Source organism: Gymnogyps californianus, chromosome 4, assembly GCF_018139145.2.
Source record: "Gymnogyps californianus isolate 813 chromosome 4, ASM1813914v2, whole genome shotgun sequence".
Classification (NCBI taxonomy): Eukaryota; Metazoa; Chordata; class Aves; order Accipitriformes; family Cathartidae; genus Gymnogyps; species Gymnogyps californianus.
Window position 1 is genome coordinate 75952126 of NC_059474.1, and position 23538 is coordinate 75975663.

A 23538-nucleotide genomic window follows, 5' to 3' on the forward strand; every position below is an offset into this window, starting at 1 on the left:
CCCAAACAATTTACTTTGTGAAAACAAAATAGTCTGCATAAACAGCACTTCCCAAAGAGCCTAATGAGTTATGATTTTCTAAGAGGAATACTGCAGGAGTTAGAATTTTAATAGAGGTAGGTGAGATACACTGTCCCACCCTCCCTAATTCTGCTTATATTTGCAAGCACTTTTAATACACTGAACAGCATACTGCAGTGTTTCTGTAGAGAAGTGATAGTCTATGCCAGATGGTCCTGTGTTAGTTATGTTAAATTTCACTGAGTTCAAGAGTTGGTTAATTGTTTCCAGTTGTTTGCTCAATAAGTGAGAAACACAGGCTCTCTAAAAAGGAGGCGGCAGTCTTACACTACTTGCTATTTTATAGGGATAACCATATCATGAAGGAAAGGATGATGGAAGATTTTGGTCCACTGAGAGAGGTAGTTGAGAGTCACCTAAGTATTTTGTTGAAATGAATGTGGAATTTTTGCTGCTGTGGGAACAATTAAAGATCGCAAGACATAATATATCTCACACAGCAGGATTTTATTTTAGTGAAGACACAGATTTTCCCACACAATCCCTCTTGAGAGGAAAGCCTCCCATTTCTTGTGCATAAATATTAGGAAAAGACTTGAAATAATTTGTCTTCTGGCAGATCCTTTACACTTAGTCCAAGTAGTTGGGCTGATGCTTCTCACTAAGGAACCCATAAGCCTTCTATGCTAGGTTGCCGTTATTAACTAGCAGATGGTAAAAATTTGCCACAGGGCATCATTGGCATCAATACTACTGTTCACCCTTACTGGACAACTGGTTAATAAGCATTTAAAAGTGGATAATTAAAAAGCACTCTCTTTTGCCTTAAGGTTGTTCTGATTAGCTGTTCCTGCAAGGAACTAAATCCATGTGTGGAAATTCATTTCAGAACAAGAGTTCCTTGTTACGTTTTTGGCTTAACCTGCTTCGAAAGCTATTGTGCTTTAAAAATAAGTCTACCTTGATCCACATTTATATTCAGGAGTAGATTGTAGTTAAAAGAGGACAATGTATAGGACACACCAAAGAGATATACTGGTCCTTTGTAATAAAGGAGGAAAATAAGTAGGGCGTAACTCATATTTTTTGGTACTGTTGCATGGATACTTATGAACCCCTACTCCAACCACTGTCCAATTTCAACTACTAACATTTTTTTTCACTGTTACATACTGATAGCTGATTTTTTTTAACCTGATGATGAAGAAATGAGGCTCAAGTTACAGTCTTTCCTAGCAGCTAGATGGAAGAGCACAGGGAAATTTAGGATTAATGTTTATGACTAACTTGTTGTGTTTGGTTTTGTATAGTCAGGCCTGACCTTAGCAGTTTTCCCAGGACGCATGATTCACTGATGATATGCCAGATTGATTTCACTGATTCACATTCAGCAGGCGTGTTGGCCTGAATCGTGGATGTAGTCGAGCTCTTCTCAACACAGGGCTGAAAACTGGGACAGTGTTATGCCTCTGGTATACTGGGGCAAACTAACGCTCCCTCTGCTATGAGTGACTGCTACCGGATACTTAGGAGTACCCAGTTTATGCCCGTGAGGTGCCAATGCGCTATCCAGGAATTATATCAGATCCCTGATTTTTCAGCAATCTCCCCTTCTTCTTCAGGGTCATTCCCCCTGCTAAATGCCAGTGTGGGCGAGGACTGCAGCGCTGTCTCAGGACTATCTGAACAGTGCTCCAAACTGGGAGAACTCATTAACGACTGGATCTGCCAGCTTTCTGGCTCTTTTGTACAGCGTAGGCAGTATAAACAGGCCACAGTAATACTGCGAGACAAATCTCACTGCATATACCTGGACTATAGTTGAATCTGTCTTTCTTACACCATGTGTATCAACAGCATTTTAAGTGTCCCTTTGCTTTCCCCCTCTCCTTCCGTACTTCAAATTACAGCTCTTCACTATTGATAAAGAAATAAGAAGGCCTAAGTGACTTCTTATTGTTTCATTTTTTTCCTTTCTGCTTGTTTTCAAATCAGATAATATTTCCAGGAAGGCTCTATCAACAACTGGACAGACATAACATGATATATTACAGATACAATGCGATACACTACAAGCAGATAAAACTAAGAGGAAAATATTTTCATCTTTAACAGTTCTGTTTCTTGCTGCTAACACCTGCTTTACTCAAACATCTGAAGAAAAACTAACAGAAAATCTGGATTGCTAAAGAGTGACATTACAGACTTTTCAGCTATTGATTCCTATTGATTTTTTATTCCTCCAGTGCACAGCATCAGCAAAAACGAGACAGAAATAAGTTCCTCTTTTTTAAAGACTAAATGACAACAATACAGCTCTCCCCTACCCTGCAAAGTCTTTCTTAAGAGACAAAAGGCACATTTCACAGGCATTCCTTAATAAGATTTTGTGATTACAAGTTTACATAAAACTACATGAATAAGATTGCAATTACAAAAATCTTCTGTTCACAGTTTTTCTGACATTATTGCATAGAGACCATCCATAGCAAAGTGCCATGAGTTGAATAGTGATGCTGGACTGTCATCTTAATTGGGATATTCACATATAAACAGACTAAATGGAGAATGAAGGCTACCTTTGTGACCAAAGGAACAGAAATTTTGTGAGAAAACACTCCAGTGCTCAATAAATAAAATAGACTGTTCTGACTTTTTAAGATTTCTGTATCAACTTCCCTCTACGCAACTGGACAACAGAAAGTATTTTAGAAGAACATAAAAACAACGGAAGACAGCCGTGAAGAATTCAGGAAAACTAGTTCAACCCATCTCATGCTTTTGGAAAAGTTTTACAGAGTTAAGAGTTCCTTCTAGCATGAAAAGCAGCTGTAATTTCAAATAAGATTCTTCCTACTGTTTTTACTTCACTTTAAATCTCCAGGCTTTTTTTAGGATCACCTGCTATGCATAGCAGGCATGTCAAGCATGAAAGAAAACCATTATTTGCAGTCAGTCAACATGCAAATATTTCAAGTATGAATAGTACCTTATTACACTGAAAGTATACTAATATAAGCAATACCACGGGGCAGCATGTTTTTAATCCAGCTTTGAAATGGAACATTTTCTGTTAAGTCACTGACAAATGCATGCCCAGGGTTTCCGATACCAGAGGGTCCCCTGGTAGCATACAGGCACATTTATTGCTTATAAAGCGGCTTCAGAGTGCAATGCTGGAACAGGCTGATTCCAGCGTGCCCTCCTTGCTGCACTCAGTGTTTCCATCCTCAGTGTTCACAGGAATGGATTTTAAGCGACTATTCAGTTTGATGCTTTGAGCTGGAGAGAAGCTGAGTTAATAATTAGTTGTTAGTTTCCATAGCAAGAGCTGTTTGGAGTTGGCACTGAGAGAAAGTGTACTTTTTCTTTGCAGTAGGAAATAAATCAACGTAGCCGAGAAAACACGTTAGGAAATGGGCACTTTACAGAACAACTGGAGATGAGCTTCTCTTGGATACTGCTGAATGGGACGGTGTTTTCCTTGTAAAGTTTAAGCGGCTCTCAGCCAGCGCAAAGAAAATAGCATTGAGGGTGGCTTTGAAAGCCCTGCATTGGCCTATTGGGCAAGATCTTATTGTCGAGATTTCTTTGTGGGGGAACACTGTGGAGAATTGCACGTTAGAGATGGTGAAGGCAGGGGAAAAAAGCAGCTGCTTCTCACGCAGTGTGCCTCCTGCGCATCCACTTAAGGAGTGCCCATCTTGGATTTGTGTGCGAGTTCAGATTTTTTTTTTTTTTGCCTCCCCTTAAAGAAGAGTTCAAAGCGCTCATGGAACTGACGCAACAGAGTTTCCCCGTGTCAACCCGTCTCCTTACACGCGTAAGAAATCCAGACGTAGCCCCCGGGCTGCCGTGCAGTCCTGCACAGGCTGCAGGGCACCCTTCAAAAGTGCATTAGGGGAGCTCCCCTCACCAGCAGGTCCACCGCTTCCCAAGGAGGGACGGAAACCCGAGGGCGAGTCGGTACCCCGCGGCCACCCGCCCTTTCCCTTCCCGTGAGCACGGGCGCAGCCCCAGCTCCCGCCGCCGCCCTCCCCCCCGCCGCGGCGGGCACGGCGCCTCCCCTGCCCGCGCCCCACCGGCACCCGGGGAAGGTGAGGGGAGGCAGGGACTCGGCCCTTCTCGCTTCCTGCCTCGATAACAAAAGGCTGCCGCGGGGAGCCTCTCCGAAGAGCCCGGGGCTCGCCGCTGCCCCGCGGGCCTCGCTGCCGGACCCCGCCCGGGGCGCTGCCGGCCGCGGGTCCTCGCTGGGCTGCGGCGACCTCCGCCTGCGCGGAGGGGCAGGGGCGCTTCTCACTCGGCCGCTGTTCTCCCAGGGGAAGCGGTCGGAAAGCGAGGGGTGCCAGACCCTTCCCAAGCCTGGGAAGCAAACTCCAGCCGCCCCCCAGCCGGGAAGCCTGCGGCGGGCCGGTGCAGGAGCCGCCTCCCCGTCCCCGCCACTGACCTGTGCAGCAGGACGCTCTGCACCGAGTCCAGGTCCTCCAGGTTCCTGGTGACGGGCCGCGGGATGCTGTACCTGCCCGCCCCGAACATCGCGGGCGCCCGCGGCCCCTTCATCCCCTGCCCCGCGGTACCGGGGACTGCGGGCGGCCGCGGGCAGGTGGGAGCCCTTCAACCCGCCCGCCTCCGCCGCGCCTCCCGCGCGGTCCTAGAGCCCGCCGGCGCCACGCCGCGGGGCGGGGGGGGGGGGGAAACGCGTCCCACGCAGCCGAGAACCGCGGCGTGCGCCCGGGAGATAGTGGGACTGGTACTGAAGAGATGGTGGTCTGCTGCCGCCTGCCCTGGCCGGGGGGTCTGTCACAGACTTCTTACCGGCCGCCGAGGCGGGGGGGTCGGGGGGGGTGGCTGTTTCTCTCAGGAACTAGCAAACCCTGAAAACACAAGTTTCATATAAATGCAGTAAAATAATTCCTAACTGCAGCTGTAGATTTTTTTTCCCAGAGCTGCATCCACAGCTCCCATTATGTGAGAAAGTAGTTTTTTCCCATGTCTTTTCCTATTGGTTAAAATAATGGAATTGCCCAGTTGATTCTATTTCCTTAAGTATTAATACGAAATATTATCAATCCCACAAAATCTAATCCAGTCTTTGTTTCCCTCTTTCACAAAATAGTGATTACAAGCACTTCCAGATGATTACTGAGTTACAGGGCTCCTTACTGGTTTCCCATCTGCAAAGTTCTGACACAGTACATGGAATGAACAGGGATGTGAATATATGAAAGTGGTGTGACCCATTTCTTCACGATTTTTAGTTCTTACCCATGAATCGCCATCATTTATTTTCTCTGGTCCCTTTTACAAAGAGATCAGTTTTCTCTAATGTTTAGAATTTTTCAGGATGTGGTCATCTCCTCCAGATTTTCTTCTATAGGCGATTTAAGATCAATAGCTAACAAAGTCTTGCAATCAGTTATTAAAAGCATCAGTTTTAGTTTCTCTCAGTCATTGTGCCTGAGATAATCACAGCAACACAACAATGAAGTTGTTTCCCAGAAGGACCATTAAGAGGAGGACCATTAGCATGATACAGAATGGATAACAAATTGGAAGCCATTGAATATTTTAGCACCCAACTCCATGGGATGTTGGCCACTACATGGAGTAAAAGCTTCAGCTTTCTTGAAGACTTTGGCTTGAGTAGACAGTGGCAACAGCTCAGTTTGGAGAGGGTGAATGCAGAATCACCATGGGTCTGTGGCTGGGATTCTCACCAAGTAGTGTGACTCTAATATTTAGGTGTCTTACCATTTTTTCCTTTTTTTAAATTTTGCTCTCTTTCTTTCTTTGATCCCAGGTAGAAATTTTAAGAGAAGGAGCATCTCCTCTGAATTCTACTATCATCAAAGAAGTGGGAACCACCATTATCCACTGAGGTGAGCAACAGCAGCAGTACTATCTAGGATTATGACCATAAAACCTTTGTCATGATCTTTAGTACCAGGGCTATGGTGCTAGGGAAGCTGAAGGTATACCAGGATTTTGGGTCTAAGTAGCAGTGGCTGGAGGAGTTTGGGATGTATAGTATCAAAATAAGCATAATGCTTCTGCAGTGGGCACTGAGTGACGAACTTCTTGCGATACCCACATCTTGATTTCAGAAAGCTGATGGAAATTGCATGGTGGTCGTGTCCGCATCGCTCTAGAAAAACACTTAGGCACAATCCATGTTTGTAGGTGACTGCACCAGTGGGCAATGTGTGATCTGAAGCTTAGAATGTTTCATATACAAATGTTCCTAGAAGTATGGATCAGATGGCAAGGTTAGAAATTTTCCTCCTTTTCATAGGTACAGCTACTTTGTGTCTTCACAGTGTGTCTGCCATGGTGAATGAGCCCTGCGAAAGCGGGGAAGAGACAGTGCAGGTCATTTTAAGCTGTGTGTTCACTCTTGTCTACATGCCAAATTGAAAAAAAAAAGGCAAAGATTAGCTTAAAGTAGCACTGATTAATCAAAAAATATTTTGTAATTCCTCTTTGATGTAATTTCGGCAGCTCAGCATCTGACAGCAGCATGATTAGGAGCCAGAGCTGCTAGCTCTGTGTGTATTTTCCTCAAGCAAATGAGAGGCAAAGGTCCCTACACATGCCTACTGAGGCTATAAATTTTAGGCTAGAATTTCATGTAGATCTGGGACTTCAGCAACTTATCTGGAGCACTAGATTCCCATCAGTCCTGTACAATGTGGTTTTCAGAACAGCATTATGTAACAGCGGCAGAGCAAAAAACTGCAGAGATTTACTTTGCTATATTTTTTTTCACTCTCAGTACTATTTTTATGCCCTGAGGGAGCAGAGATGTTTAATTTTGTGCACAACAGGGGTGTGTTTTCCCAATTCGCTTAGGACAACACAAAACCCGCTTCTAGGGCTGGCATTTGATGGTAGAAAACAACAAAAAACTCAAACATTACCATCAAAATCACACTGCATTGCCAGAAGGCCTTTCCAAGATGCTTGTCAGCTTTTCTTTGCCCCTGGGTTCCTTCTCATGGGAGACCATTTTTTGTTTCTTACAACTACTGACCTAATGCTGAGTTTAATGATAACATCATCTGCTACTAATATTGTACTTTTACATGGGCTTCAAATCGATTGTGAAGATCTTTAGTAGAATTGCTTACAATTCAGCAAAACTAGAACATGTAAATATAAACAGAGAGCCTCAAAACCTGCCAAAATGAAAAAAAGGTGACTTGTGTGTAGCTTATGAAATGGCAGATCCAACAGCACCATGCTGCTGATGAACAGGCTATCTATTTAAAATCAAATAGAATGTTTTTCTAGGTATGAATTACAACTTCTACCATACTTAGTGTGCCTAGGCTCAATATTTATGGATGACACAACTGGAAAATGAAAGAGGAGCAGAAATTCAAAAGTGATACAGTGGATACTTTCAGAGCTAGCATTAATCCTCTAACACAACTTCTGCAAATCCTCCAGCCTTTGACATTTACAAGAATTATTTTAGTTGAGTCTTACAGACTGAAGTTTCACTAAAATACAAAGTGCCATTTCATTGTATTTTCTGCAAGATTTTAGCATGGGTACAATAGGGCACAGGAAAAGGAAGGTCACCATTCCATTTGAAATCTGTCAGCTCTTATGTTTAACTACATACAGAGAACATGGCATTACAGCATATTTCCTGAATCCAATGAAATACATGCAACTAGAGAAAGATTTAAAAGTTCTGCAATGCAGAGAAACAAAACATTAGGGATTGGGGAAGGAGGAAATTTAACCAGGTTAAAAACAGAGCAATGACAACAAAAAAGAATTTTAACAGGCACCCTGCATACAAAATAATTGTAGTATGCCTGGGCTCCCCTTCCGTTTGTGCTACTTTTACTGCCAGTTGAACTGCCTTATGAAAGCCCTTCTGCTTGTTAAAGAACAATTCTGATGTTTCTGATGTAAAAGAAAAAAAAAAAGAAATAGCAAAGTATTAAAGAACAATTCTGATGTTTCTGATGTAAAAGAAAAAAAAAAGAAATAGCAAAGTATTATGATGCTATGCTTTTGACAGAGATCTCTTTCTGAGATTGTAGTGTGTTTTTTTCTTAAAGAAGCAGTTGTTAGGCTCTTGATTATGAAACTATTTCCTATGCTGACAGAGTCAGAAGTTTTTGAATCATAATGCCCTTTTGCAAAAGACTAAAAGAGGTAGTAAAGCTACTTTTGCTATATTGAAAGACCTTTGACTTCCTTGACTTGGCTAGTAAGTTTTAGCGTGCCTAGGGATCAAAGACTAACCTGCTTTCATTGGCTGCACCAGATGGAAATCAAGTTATCATTACTTCATATGTATGATTTGTCATTTATATCATTAGCCGTGAGATGCTAGCACGCCGGGGATAGTTGAAATCTTTCGGAAGAGACTCCATTCCTTCCACTGAATTTGGAGGGGGAAATATTAGGTAATTATTAATCCGTCCCCTCCTCTTGAGGCAACACGTACTTCCTAGTCCAATATCCTGGCAGTAGCTAACTGTGGGCTCTTGTTGGCTGCTGACCCAGGGTGGGTTAAGTATGAAGCTTGAATGAAAGTGGGCTGTCTGTCACTCCATCTGGATAAGACAAAAGTTGTGACAAGATTGTAAGAATTTAATGGAAATTAGGAGTGCCGAGCAGGGAGGATTTGGAGGATTTGTCTCTTTTAGATAATTTTTGCCTGTAACATTTTTTGTCCTGGTGACAAATTTGTAGAAAAAGCTATTTTTTTCTGCTCGATTATACCTATGAGTAAGGGAGACTGTACTTTACTGTACTCAGTTCCCAAACTAAGGGCCATGGCAAACTGTTGTTTGAGCACAAGGTTACTTTCCTGGCTATTCTATCCTTCCTCACCTCTTTGCTTATGAAACTACCCTTGTAACAGAGACAGCAGAACAGGCACTGAGAATGCATCTTACCAGCTGCAATTCATAGTCCAGCATATTAACTTAAGCCCCCGTCTACTTCCATTTATTTTGTTATGCCAAGCTATGAACTATGGCAGCTGAGTGTCAAGTTCACATATCTATTGCATTAAGCTATGGTAACCAAAGGGATCCAGGAATGATGAACCAGAGACCACGTTTTCTACTCATCTGAAAACACAGAGATTTGACAGCCTAAGGATTTTTTTTTTCCCATCTGACTGGGTCATGTGTAGTTTACCTCTTACTTTTAAATAGAAGATTGTTTATCTTTGGATGTAGTAGGCAGGCAGGGGCTCTACATTGCCACAGGGGATGAAAACGCATAAAGGAAGCTGATCAGTTAGCACTGGATTGTTCCGTGTTGTGTTATATTGCCTTTTCTGGTAAGTGGGTTCATTAACAAATATGCTTCTACTGTCTGAAAAACTTAAGAATAACTTCAAAGATTAGTAAAAAGCAGTGGTTTGCATTAGTGAATATAGTTCTTCAGAATCATGACCCATAAAGAATGAATATGCATAAATTCTGCCATTCTGTATAGGAACATTCTTCAAGCCTATAGTGGTTTATTTCTAGTGTTACTTGATCTTCTGCTGATTAATAGTGGAGAGTGATGGCAATTTTGTGGAGTGGATATTTGTTCTCAGATAACAGGATAGGCTCTCACTCACCAGAAGATGCACACTCAGGCTGCTACTGCCTGTCTGTTGCCGTGTTTAAAAGATTGAGGGGTGGGGTCGGTAGGATATTTTTGCCAAGGAGATGCTTCCAGGCTCTGCCTCCTTTCCATAACTAGCTATCAAGGTTACAGGAGGCAGAGGCAATACTATACTATTCACTTCTGACAGGATCAAATATGGACATCCACCTCTGGATTTGCTTTTTATTCCAATTGAGGCTAGATTAATTAGATATTAAAAATTAGATATTAAAAAAACCCACACAGATATTTTGGTGTTATTGCATCACTTAAAGAATAGCTCCTTCTTTTCTGCCTGTATGGAGAAAGCTGGGTTCCCCAAGTTGTTGTCCTGTTAACTCACTTGTATTATATCAGCACTGCACTGCACTGCAGAGAGCAGAAGGTTTAGCTCTGCTATGCTGAGTTTAATGATCTGTCCTTCTCAGAGTGCAGGGGCACTAAACACTGTGTGCAATTGCCATGGCTGCCTGCAGTTCAGCCTTCCAGCAGCAAGAGAGAAAATCCAGGTTATTTGTCAAACAAATTTCCTGTAATTCTGGGATCTCTTCAAAACCAGCCACAAAGGCAATGCTTTTGACCAACTGGTGAAGTCAGCAATACAAGAACCCCTAGAAATAAGAATTAATAGTCCACGAGTGAGCCATTAGTCCAAGGAGTAAGTGATAAACTGAAGAGCAGCATAGGATGATGTCACTCATTTCATATCAATCTATCAGTTCCCCCTGCAAAGACTTTTCAGTTTGCAGAATAGTGGGAATAGGGTGGCAACATGTGGCTACTTCATGGCCTTTAAAGTAATTTGCTGTATTCTTATTACTTCCTCTAAGATAGTTTTTTGTATGAATGAGGAGTCTAAATGTAATTGAAAAAGCTATCCTAAAAATTATTAGATTATTGATATATTGCAAAGACTGATAAAGCATAATTAGATTTTGTTAAACTGAAGCTGATAAAGTTCTCGTAAATTTGTCTATAAATACAATTTGTGACCATCTGGTCTTCTGAGAAATAGATGAGAACCATAAAAAGGGGCAACTTATGTTTTATATGAACATCTGGGCAAAGTATAAGAATATCTGGCAAACATGCTAAATAAAAAAAAAATCCTTGAACTTTGACCCCAGATTTATTTTCTAGACTTGATTTTAAGGCTCTTTCTCCCTCTTATCCCCACCTTCTGAACTTGTCTGAGTTTCTGGAGGCAAAGACTTTGGCATTCAGCTAGCTCACTCCTTCCATCTTTTTTCTTCCTTCAAGCAGCAAGTAGGCCTGTTTGCCTGTCTCATCCAAGGCAAGCAGCATGATGTTGTTGCATTACGGCTTTGTTTGCAAAAACTTTACTTCAATGTTTGTTCTTGATTTTTTTTGTTTTTACAAAAATAAGCACTTTTTCCAAGTCCAGCTTCCAGAGACATGTGAAAATTTAATTTTATTTTGAAGAAAATTGTTCCTATACCTAATCCTAGTGGTTTCAAAGTAGAACATGAAAATTCAACTTTATTGGTACTAAGTAAGAAGGCAAAACCATACTTTTATTATTTTCAGGTCTCATAATTAAAAAGAAATCTAATGGTTAACGTTTTGACTTATGCTAATTAATATTTGGGGCTGGCAATGCAGTATATGTCACAATCATTGACAGAACCGATGGCAAAAAACATTCTGTCATATATTCATGTAATAGCAATGCTGAGATTGTGTATTAATCTTATTTAACTCTGAAGGAAAGGAAAATTATGGAACATTGATTAGACAGCCTGTCTGTAATTTAAAAATTTACAAACAAACATGCATACTTTGTATGTGCTGTCTCACAACCAGCGCTTTTGGATTAAGCTGAATTTTCTCTTTTGTGTGAGACTCTCAACAAAGCATATGTAGAATTTTTATGGATTAAACAATTTATATAACTAGTTTAATCGTGAGGTAAGTAGGATTATTTTAAAAGCTAAAGACTTTTTTAATTTCCCTATCAGGTGTGCTGAGAATCCTCTGCTTCTTAAATATATAAATGCATAAGACCGAAAGTAGTCACAATTGACTTATAGCTTGAGAAAATAGGAGCTTTTCTCACTCATTTAGTTTTAATCAGAGGTTATTCTTTTAAAATGTAAATATTTTAGTAGCTCACAAGATTTTTAAAAAAAGCAGAATAGCACCACCTGGTGCTGAGCAAAGTTTTTACGATCAATTCCAATTACTTTTTTGAGATTATTGCTGTACTGATAAACTACCGCCTTTCACAATCACGATTTCAGGTCAAATGATTAGGGACATAATGTTATCACTATCTCTATTATTAATGCTTCCTGGTCCTTCTTTCTTATAGGCACTTTTTTTTTCCCTAAATCTTTATCCATTATTTACCAGTTTTTAGGGACTTTTTAAAAAGTTCTTCTTGTAGCTTAAACATTCTGGACATGTGTAAAAAGTTATTGATGAAAATCTGATTTCTAGACTTTTCTTCAGCTGGTGTAGATTTGAGGATGATGAAGAACTACAGCTAAAAGTGAACTTCACCACTCTTGTTGTTTCTAATTATTTCTGGGATTCCTCATGGTGCTCGGAATTAAAAGCATAATTGAGGTTAAGACCTACATCCTGAAAGGACTTCAGATGCCTAAAATCTGTCAAAATCAATGGGAAGTTAAGTGCCTGATAATGTATCCCTAAGAATTCAATTTCTAGGCATTATATATTTATTTCTGCAAATAAAAGAATTAAAGATAGCGTCTCATTTTTAAGTAAGCTGTTTCCTGCTTGATATTTATACAGTGCTCAGTTGAAGTCCATGAAAAGTATAAAAATTCCTTTGTGTGTGACATACCAGCAGGAACCCTAAATTCCAGCTACATCTTGAAGCTACCTAGAATTATAGGTTTGATTTCAGTCTCCATCTGCGCTGTCACTCTTAAGGCTTTCTGATTCTGAAGACTGCACAAACAATAAAAGGAAACCAACATCTCATCATTAAAACTGAAAAGAAACCCTTTCTCCCAAAGGTTAGCTGCGTCTCTCCTAACCTACCTTGCCCTTAAACAGTAAATAAAACCACTTGGGAAAAACGCTGAGCCTAATTTTGTTCCTGCTGAAACTATTGAATGCTGAAGCTATTGGATGACAAACTGCCATAAAACTTTATATATTGGCAGAGGAACAAGAAGGTTTATTTCTGCTTGATGTTTTGTTTTTCTGTGTTGCAGTTTACCATTCGTTCCTCCTCAGTGACCGATAGTAACATTATGATCACTTTGTCCCATAAACACCACTTTGTGTGTCACTGTTTTGATTATGTTACTTTTGAAAGATGACTTGCATATAATTTTTTGTGAAGTAAGACAATTATTTTTATAAAATCAATACATTCATACAGTAAACACCAATACGTTCATAAAATAAACAAGCCAATAACTAGGTAAACTGTCACAAATGATTACGGGACAGTTTGTGAGTTTGTCACAACATTGTTTTGGATTTTTTTTTTGTTTTAATTTTATGTGTTTGAAGTATTAAAAACAACTAAAAATGGTATTTTTTCAGATTCGTGAGGCAGAACTAAGCACATTTATGTTCAGAAATTGCTGACCAGGAAGCTAATGTGAAGAGATACTAAGGGCATATCCTCATGAGTGCACACAGCAGGAGGGTAGAGATCTCTCAACTACCAAGCCAAAAACTTACATAATAAGAGCCATACTGTATGAGATGATAGTTGCTTGACCCTAAAAGTGTGATCTAAGCTGGTTAGCTTGGGCACAGTGCTGTAATGATACATTACTGCTGCTGTGCTACATATCAGGAAATCAAAGCATTCACAGCTCTAAAAATAATTGTTATTTCTTAGATAGTTGCTAGCTAGGTGATGAAATCCTGATGTTAATGTAGTCTTTATGATTTCTGTCATTTGGGAGAGAACTTGGTAATTGTGTCATGGCTTGGCTTGATTGCCTGTTGTCTTCCAGGATCCATGCCATTTCTCAGTGTGTACACACATAAAAATCAGGACAATCTTGGAGTTGTTTAGGACAGGACGCTCTCTCTTACTGAGATAACACAATTCTAATCAAACTATCGTGCAACTGTAGTTTCTTCTGGTCTCTGAAATCTCATCTATTTGTTTGCCTTCCATCTTATCAAGGCACTTCGATCTGACATAGTCACCTACTTTCTCAATTTCTTCCATATAGCAGATGCACTTGGTCATCTTGATTCAGTGCATAGGACCACACAGCTGAAAGGAGACTGTGGCACTGCAGGGACAGAGCTATCTAATGCTGTGCCCCAAACCTCTGGAAGATTCACTCCTTAGCTATAGGTAGTGTCATGGCTTCTTTCTCACCGTGTGGCTGTAGATCCATCACATTTCTTGTGCAGGCATGTCCTGAATGCATGGGTTTAGCAATAAACAGGGTCTTACAGTTTGCAAGAGAAGTTGAGAGGCCTGCTATTCACTGTTTTAATTTCAAACACTGAAAACATTCCACAGCCTATCTATCTCGGTTGAGGACAGTTTTACTTAATCTTCTATGTTTCATGATATGTCTGTATTTACAATGGGTTTGTTTTCAGTATCCACAGAGGGACTTAAAAATCCAACTAACCAACCATGCTAACAAATTTTCACTGACTATAAATTTTTATTTGCAAGCAAGAAACACTAGAGGGCATTGCAAGTTCTGTGCACATACATCTGCTAACTCCACAGTGCTCTGCTTTAACAGCCGTCTTCTCAATATGTGATTAACAAATAAAAGATTACTAACATGATGGAGAAAGCTGTGGAGGCCATATGCAGACTGAAAAAAAAACTTCTGGCACTTAAATGCAAGTACAATGATTGCTTTGGTCAGCAAGCACATGCAGCACACACAATACAAACCAACATAATCTGAAGTTGCACATGGATTTCTCTGAAAATGGAAGCAAAACAACATTAGGTACAGCCATTTCTGAAAATGGAATTGTATAACTTGGGACTGGCAGCTGGTAGGGTTATATATTCCAGCCTATCTCTGGTCTGAGAAATCGAATATTTAGAATATTTTTTTTCCCGCATGCCTTGTGCAAATTCTGTTCAAAATTTAACAAAAATACTGATAATTTCACTACGGTCTGTTTTAAGTGAGTTCTAAACTGCATGTGTTCTTATAAAGAGAGAAGGAAAGTAAAGACAGAGTGAGTATACACAAAGGGGGTATTTTAGGAGTAGTTTAGAAGTAATTTGTCAGTGATAAGAGAATTTGCAAGATGGTTCTTTGATTTTCCTGCAAAAAATGCAAGCTCTTCAGAAACTTCTGTGTCCTATAATACACGTTACTGATCTTTCTTCCTGGAAATAATAGTGCAGGAAAAATTCCGAGGATGCAAAGGGTTCTTGAGACAGAACTGTGCATATGGGATACAACAGAGGGATGTCTTCCTTTCAGGAGAAAAGTTGCTTACCGTCCCATATATCTATATCCGTTTTAGATGTCTCTATGTGTCTGTATATGGCAGACTTCAAAGAGGGTATTTTTTTGAAAAGTGCAAATGCTGCCACTGTGTCAGAGGCAGCGATGCAAAGCGGTGCAAGGAAAGGCAGCCTCCTCCTGCTTCTCTGATTCCTAGCAGTTTTGCAAACCTGCACAGAGCTATCCACCGTCACAGGCTGGGGTCCAAAATACTGGCATTTATTGCTGTTTTACTTGTATGTAGTTCTGCGTTTAATGAAAAATTATTAAGCCTGGATGTTTTTTCCTTAGTCATTTTGCATATTGCTAAACTACCCAGCCCATGTAGCTATTTAACATCATCTGTCACAACTGAACTGTTCTTAGGGATTTTAGAGATTTCCATATCAAGAAAAAGACGTTACTTGTTTTTATGACTCTGAGTTTTCTTTTGGAAAAATCAGAGGAAATGAAGCATACTTTATACAGAACTAGGATACATACACACACTGATGTCATTATGAGGGATATCACTGCAGTGAAGCAGAGAAATAGAAAGCCAACTCCAATGAACTATTGCATCCCATGACTTTAAACCAGTCCCAACAAAGGCATATTCCCATTAGAGAATGAAGACACATAGTAGATAGGAATCCTATGAAGTATGTTCTGCGACAAGAAAACAAGCAAACACTTATTTTCCAAAGGGGAATCATTGTCTATTGCTATTTTAAAGCTTTTGTGCAAAATCCAGTGTAAAATGTAGTATTTGACTTGCACATAAACTAATGGTGAATAAAACCATGCTTTAACAAATAGCAAATAAATTCTTTGAAGATCTGAATTATGTACTATGGCTACAATACAGATGATGCTTTCAAAAAAGTATGTTTTCTAGGGGAAAAGAAAGGGAAATGAAGTTTTTTCATCACTGGATTAGTGTTTCAAATTCACTTTCAAAAAATCTGACCAAATTAAACATAAACAAAAAGTGAAATACAGAGACTTCTGAGAACACTGGTGGCAAGGTTATACTATATTGTATATTTATCTGGTAACAACAAGAATAAAGAACAACTTTTAGCAAGGGAGAACGTCAAATGGACTTTCTCTACGTGTCATAAGCCCCAGGGCTTGCAAAAATAACAGACATCTTATTGCATCCTTCACAAGTTGTCAATAAAAATTTGTAAAGCTTGAGGTCACACAGAAATGTTTCAAAATTACAGAAAATCTGCAGTGGAATCTTACAAAATGAAGACCAGAAATCCCATAGTGTTTCCCAGTGGAGCAGCATCAGATTTGTGCTCGCCAGTTCAGGCTTTTGTGAGTAGCTTTCTTTTTCATTATGACAAACTGCTGGAGTTGCCGCTAGCTGTAGTTTTCACCAGAACAATTACACCCTGGGATTTGAAAATGTTTCCATTCAGATGCTGTGGATTCTGCTTTTTGCTAGCAGCTGTTATGATAGGGAATTTAGATGCAGGCAGATGAGCTAAAGCCCACCACTGATGAGATGAAAGTTACTAAATGAGAGGTCTTCAGGAACTGAAACACAGTATCTACACCTTCTGCACCAGAAATACCTTGGGTTTTGTCATTATATTTATCTTTAAAGCTTGTTTTCTTTACCAATTAAATATTTTTCTGTTCATAATCAATTGTAGTTAAGAACTTGTGCAGCTTATCAGTGCTTAATTGTTGTCCATTTCAGGTAGTGGTGAATAATACAATCTTTTTTCTAGCTATGGCCAATCAGAAAATTATTTTGGCTTCTTTTGGTAGCGGACTTGCCACAACGACCCATGCCTTAATCGGCAACTGTCAGGTTCCAAACAACACAAATTTTAATAGCTACTGTGCCTAGTGTAACTGTCATTCAAGGTCTATTGTGGTAAGTTGAGATGTACCATTACTCTCTCTGAGCCACACTGTTGTGCAGTTTCTAGCATGTTACTGGCACAGATCAAGTAAAATTTGGAACAAGTATTTGTAGCCAGGTTGAAGATCCAGGTGTGTAACCAGAACCTAGCCAAAATGAATTAGAGTAAAGCATTTTATATTGACTCTTGCTGCTAACCTGATTATTACAGCTCTGTCTTCACTAGGAAAAGATGTATAATGAGTTCAACATTAAATTCGTAGTGTACTTAATGCAGATGTAATTACATTTTTCGATGATTAAGATAAAGCCTCATTTAAAAAAAAAATTATAAATAAATAAATAAACAAATAAACTCTCCTTCTCAGGAGACTCTTAAAAGACAGGACCTTTAATGCTGGAATCTGCAAATTATTTGTACATCTTTCATGTGCACAAAATACCTGACTGCCTGATAATATTCAGTAGTTTATTGAGGAAGAAAACCAGGATTCATCAGGAAGCTTTTAAGAAGAGAAACCACATCAGCGTATTGCCAAACAGGAAAGCAATACGAAAACTCCACAGTGTGTTGAAGGAGGCTGGCATGAGCTATACAGTGAAAAAGAAAAATCTTCTTCTGTTAATTTGGAACATAAAAGAGACTAGCTTAAAACTGTTTGTAGTGTCTGGTACCTGCTGCACAAACCACTTCAACTTATGTTTAGCTAGAGCTCTCTTAAGCACAAGTGGTTTATATGAAGAAAAATTCAACTGCATTACAGCAGAGCACATATCTTCAATTTAAAACAGCATGCCAAAATAATACCAATGCATTCCAGAAACATCTATAAAGGCCGAACTAATGCAGCTCTATTTTTATTAATGCCCAGTTATGTCAAGATGCATAACAGGCCTTCATGATTGTAATAAATCAGTGACAAGGTATGCAATAAAAGTCATACTGTAGCTTAGGGTTATGTTTTCTGATTGGTAACCGATGAAGTCATACTATGAATTTACTGGAGATTGCTGGAAGGGTAAGGTGTAATCATATTGTTTAGATTATGCACTGGTTTCCATCTTATAGTAAACTATAAAGTGCACCTATTTTTTTCTGAAGTATTATTTGAAACATTTAGAATATTTCTGCTTGTATTACATGTGGACATTGTTTTTAAAAATACTTCTAAAAAAAAGTCATTTAATATACAAACGCTTTCAAGGTCACTGACCTTACTAGCTCTGGCACCTTTTATTGTATTGACAAGTACCACAGTGGTGCTGTGCATACCTTTCGATATTTATTTGTTAAAATATCCAGTTTTCTTCTTTATCTCACTGAATATGAATGTTCAGAACAGAGAGGAATAGCTAAAGATCTACGAAAACAGCAGCTGGTCAGTGCAATTAAAAAGACATTCTTAAACTTGGAGAATTGGATTCTCAGCTTTAAGGTCTGCCATGAAGAAAGAAATAAAACTTTGGACTTTATATTTCTTCAGTTCCATAATAAGTAAAATTTTGGAATGTGTGCAAGTTTTTAAAGAGTAGGTCAGAATCCGAGTAGAAGACAGGGCTTGCAGAAGAATTTATCTGATGTCATCCTAAGCATTGAGGAATGGAGTGAGAGCGCAAGTTCAAGATGTTCTTTTGCCCTCCCCCAAAGAACATAAAAATACTATCAAGTTACTTTTCAGAATCCTTTTGAGGTGTGGTCGTGCCCCGATCACTTTCCTCATTCTGCAGGGCAGCAGAGGCAGCTCTTTCAGCTCTGCAAAGGGAGAACACTAAGAATTGCCCTCTAGCCGGTTAAGGAATTCTGTAAAGGTTAAGGAATTATATTTCTGGAGGGAATCCCAGTTTGATCTCCTCCACAAAAGAGGCCAACAGTAACAGCAGGGTGTTATTGATTAAAGGCTGGAAAATGCAGACCATACCATTTTACAAAGGACTAAAGAAAAAATTCATATTGTGCAATTTGAAATATATTAGAGCGAACATTTAAAAACAGTACTTATTTCATCAATTGTAATAAATAATCTTTAATTTTAAAAATCATTATACCTAACAACAACTTTTAGTATAGCTAACCTTTAAATAATATTTCTGTATTTGAAAGCTTTTCTGTTTTTACCTGAAATAAAATAAAAAATTCCATCTTGTGCTTTGCACTCAATATTAAAGTGTTTTGTCAAGTACAGGATTTAATGGATTAAATTCTGCTTAATCTGCAGATACCATTGAAAACAGTCCCAGCTAGTTGCTTCCCCAGAAATCATGGGAACTTTGCTTGAGTACTGAGCCCAGGAGAGAGGCCAAGTAACAACTGACTGCAAATTACTTCGTATACTGTTATTCAACCAGAATTGCCTGGAATTATTTTCTACTTCATATGTTAAAGTATATTTTTGCAATACTTCCCCTAAATGACAGTAACAAGTTCCTGATACCCTTTCTCTATACCATGGGTCATTAAGCAAGATTTGAAGCAGCAACTTTCACTGCTGTTGTATGGACCAGTGCTTTCTGAGCAAAAGAAATAATTATCTGCCTGGTAGCAGTACTAAGATGATATCCTCTGGAAGAACATAAAACCCGTGTCTTTTTTACATAATTATGTATAATTATCCTAACCCTGCTAAAATATCCTAACTCTCCTTCTCACCTGCAGATTATTTTACTTTACTAAAACAACCTGAAGATACCTCTCTCTTGTCTACCAGTGAAATAAAAACAAGAAGGTTTTTTTAAACTAAATCCACTTATTCCAAAGACTCTTCATGCCAATCCGGTTGGAATGAAAAATGACAAGCACCCTGGAACAGCAGTGTGCTTGTTAGTAGTGAAAATGCCTGTGTAATATTTCTGTTACATGCTGTAGCCTAATCCCATATTATTTAATAATTGTTTATACAGTTGTCAGGAAAAAAACACACTGAACTTGTTTGTACCTCTGTGGAAGCCAAAGGCAAGTATTTTATTATTTCAGTGGAAGTGTTGGGAGCACAAGCACAGACCTTGGTAACGGAATATGCCTAAAATATCAAAAGTGATTTGTGCTACATAGGACACTAATAACAATAATGTTGCCAGAAGAAAGCAATTGAAATAGTGCTCCCTTTATTTAAGCACCTGAGTTGTATTAAATGGTCCATCTCCACAATTTTCAGATCTATAGATGAGGTTATAGGAAACTAAAATGTTTGCTTATGCTCATAAATACCAGGGAATACCGTTCAGGAGATCTGATTCCCACTCTCATGTTCTCACCATTAGTTATGACTACCATATCTGGATATGTTCACTTTTTCCCCATTGGAAATTCTGATCAGCTTTTGAAGATCTTTTCTGTTTCTCTAACATTTTGTCTATGAGGCCATGGATGCATTTTATTATGCCCTACTATTCGTTTACACATATGCAGTACCTTTTGAAACATCGCTAACGTTTCAGATCTACTTTACAGGCTCAGACCACCTGCTTGTTTCACATGCACATTTTCTCTCAGGGAAATCCCAGGCTGAAATCTGTGAGCACTATTTTGCAGAAACTTCGATATCAGTTCAATACCTTTCTGTCTTGTGTTTCACTGAGACGCTCTCCAAGATGAAAAAACATTTACAGTGCCTTTCCTATTCTGAGTCTCTGTATTTCACTGTCCATCCCTCTGGTAATCAAGCTGCACCTACTTTTCTCCCTTATTTCTTCCTCAATTTTTCTTTCTTTCTTTTTTTTTTAAAGCTAACTCTCACACATAGAGTTTCTTATTTGTTGTGGTTTTACCGCAACCAGCAGCTAAGCACCACGCAGCTGCTCGCTCACTCCTCCCCCTCCCACCGGGGAGGGGGAGGAGAATTGGGAAAAAAAAGTAAAACTCGTGGGTTGAGATAAGAACAGTTTAATAATTGAAATAAAATATTATAATAATAATAATTAATAATAATAGTAATGAAAAGGAAGATAACAAAAAGAGAGAGAGAGGAAACCCAAGAAAGACAAGTGATGCACAATGCAATTGCTCACCACCTGCCGACCGATACCCAGCCAGTCCCCGAGCAGCGATCGGCCCCTCCCGGCCAACTCCCCCAGTTATATACTGAGCATGACATCATATGGTATGGAATATCCCTTTGGCTAGTTCGGGTCAGCTGCCCAGCTATGCTCCCTCCCAGCTTCTTGTGCACCTCCTCGCTTGCAGAGCATAGGAAAATGAAAAATCCTTGACTTAGGATAAGTGCTACTTAGCAACAACTAAAACATCAGTGTGTTATCAGCATTATTCTCATACTAAATCCAAAATACAGCACTGTACCAGCTATTAGGAAGAAAATTAACTCTGTCCAGCTGAAACCAGGACATTATTGTAACTATTTCATTGTTTAGCAATACTACCATCTCTGAAATCCTTTCTCGAGAGGCATATTCGATGCTACCTACCTATTAGACAAACGAAAACGGATATATCAGAAAAAAAGTGAGAGATTATTATTTACAGTCTTAGACAAAAACTTTTATTTTTTGAACTATTGAATTGTGGACACTTATAAACTCTGACAACATGCATGATTCTTCTCTCTCCCTCTCTTTCCCTATTATATCGTAAATGCAATGCATTGTTTTGAATTGGGTCCAGATGCTAGGGTGAATTATAAGACACATGCTTAGCTTTGTACATTGTGAGTATTCCTGCTGACTCAGTATACAGCTCAGTGTGTGCCATAATTCTTTACAAAACAGGCCCCTAGAAGTAGGGCATTTAGAAAATTTTTAGGACAGCGACCTTGAGTTTATGAAATCTAGTGCAAGTGGGGCTTGACTTCCAAATTGGACAAAATTTGCAATTTATATTACTCTGATATATGGCTTTATTAAGGTCAATATGGTTCACAAATAATAACAATGTAGTTGATGGCATTTAGTGGCACATAATTAAAAAAAATAGGTACTTTAAAAAATTCCCTTGAATATCTGAATAGCACTTAATCTGAAATTCACAGCTTATTCACTGCCTTACCGTTAAGGAATTAAGGTTTATTTAAACCCCACGATACAAAAGGAGAGCCTTAACTATGTCGAATGATGAAGGTTTTCCTGTGTTATCATTATGAGCAGCCCTGTGGAGATGCTTTTTAGTTTGATTGTTAATTATCCTACCCAAAAAAGACATTGGGTAAACCCACAGGACTGAATAACTGTAAAAGACAAGGTTGTGTGCCTTTTCCTTCCTGATGAACCAAATATCTGAGCTCTGCAAAAGGAAAAAAACCCCATGTTTGTATTGGGTTTGCATGGCAAGGTTTTGGTAGCAGAGGGGCTACAGGGGTGGCTTCTGTGAGAAGCTGCCAGAAGCTTCCCCCATGTCCGACAGAGCCAATGCCAGCCGGCTCCAAGACGGACCCGCCGCTGGCCAAGGCCGAGCCCATCAGCAACAGTGGTAGCGCCTCTGTGGTAGCATATTTAAGAAAGGGAAAAAGTTACTGCGCAGCAGCAATTGCAGCCAGAGAAAGGAGTGAGAATATGTGAGAGAAACAGCTCTGCAGACACCAAGGTCAGGGAAGAAGGAGGGGGAGGAGGTGCTCCAAGATTTGGTTTTATTTCTCATTATCCTACTCTGATTTTGACTGGTAATAAATTAAGCTAATTTCCCCAAGTTGATTCTGTTTTGCCCATGACAGTAATTGCTGAGTGATCTCCCTGTCCTTATCTCGACCCACGAGCCTTTTGGTATATTTTCTCTCCCCTGTCCAGCTGAGGAGGGGAGTGATAGAGCGGCTTTGGTGGGCACCTCGCATCCAGCCAGGGTCAACCGCCACCATGTTAAAACACACTGATGTGTACTAATAATTGTTTAGTATCCATCTTATTTTAATGATATATTATTCCAGAAGAGGGACTTTTTAGAGACAGTAGAACAGAGAGATAAAGAGGCTATGGATTCTCCATTCCTAGAGATATTAATAACTTGATTGGATATGACTCTGAGCAGCCTGATCTAACTTTGAACTTGGTTCTAAATTCAGCTAGCCCTGCTTTGACCAAGGTGTCATACTAGCTGACCTCCTGCAGTCCTTTGCAACCTGGTTTATTCTATGATAACACATGTCATTTTGCAGATCCCCAAATATTTTTTGTCTACTAGTAAATGGCTATGGGCAGCCTGCAGCACAGAAACACAAGCTTACAAAACTGGACAAGCAGCTAGGAAGCTCTGCAATTGTATTTTGCAACATTCAGATTTTCCTTTGGACTTATAACCACAGATACTTTTTTGTGTATGGTGAAATGGTATTTTCAGAGCTCATAAATGGTGCGATGATAAAACAGAAGGTTCTTTACTATGATAGAACAGGACAATGTTTCTCCTCCTCAGTAAAACTAGAACAGAGCATGGTGTACCTTCTATTGACTTTACAGCTGAGATATTCTTTCTGCATGATTATGTAAAAACACAATCTACCATCATTGTAAAGGGTAGCAGAGTTATCTTTTTTGTCTAATCTAATATAACCAATGCGTGTGAGCTTTTAAAATCCTAGACATGTAGGGTGAGCAGAGGCCTCAAGGACATCTGTTGCAAGGAGTATCTGTTTG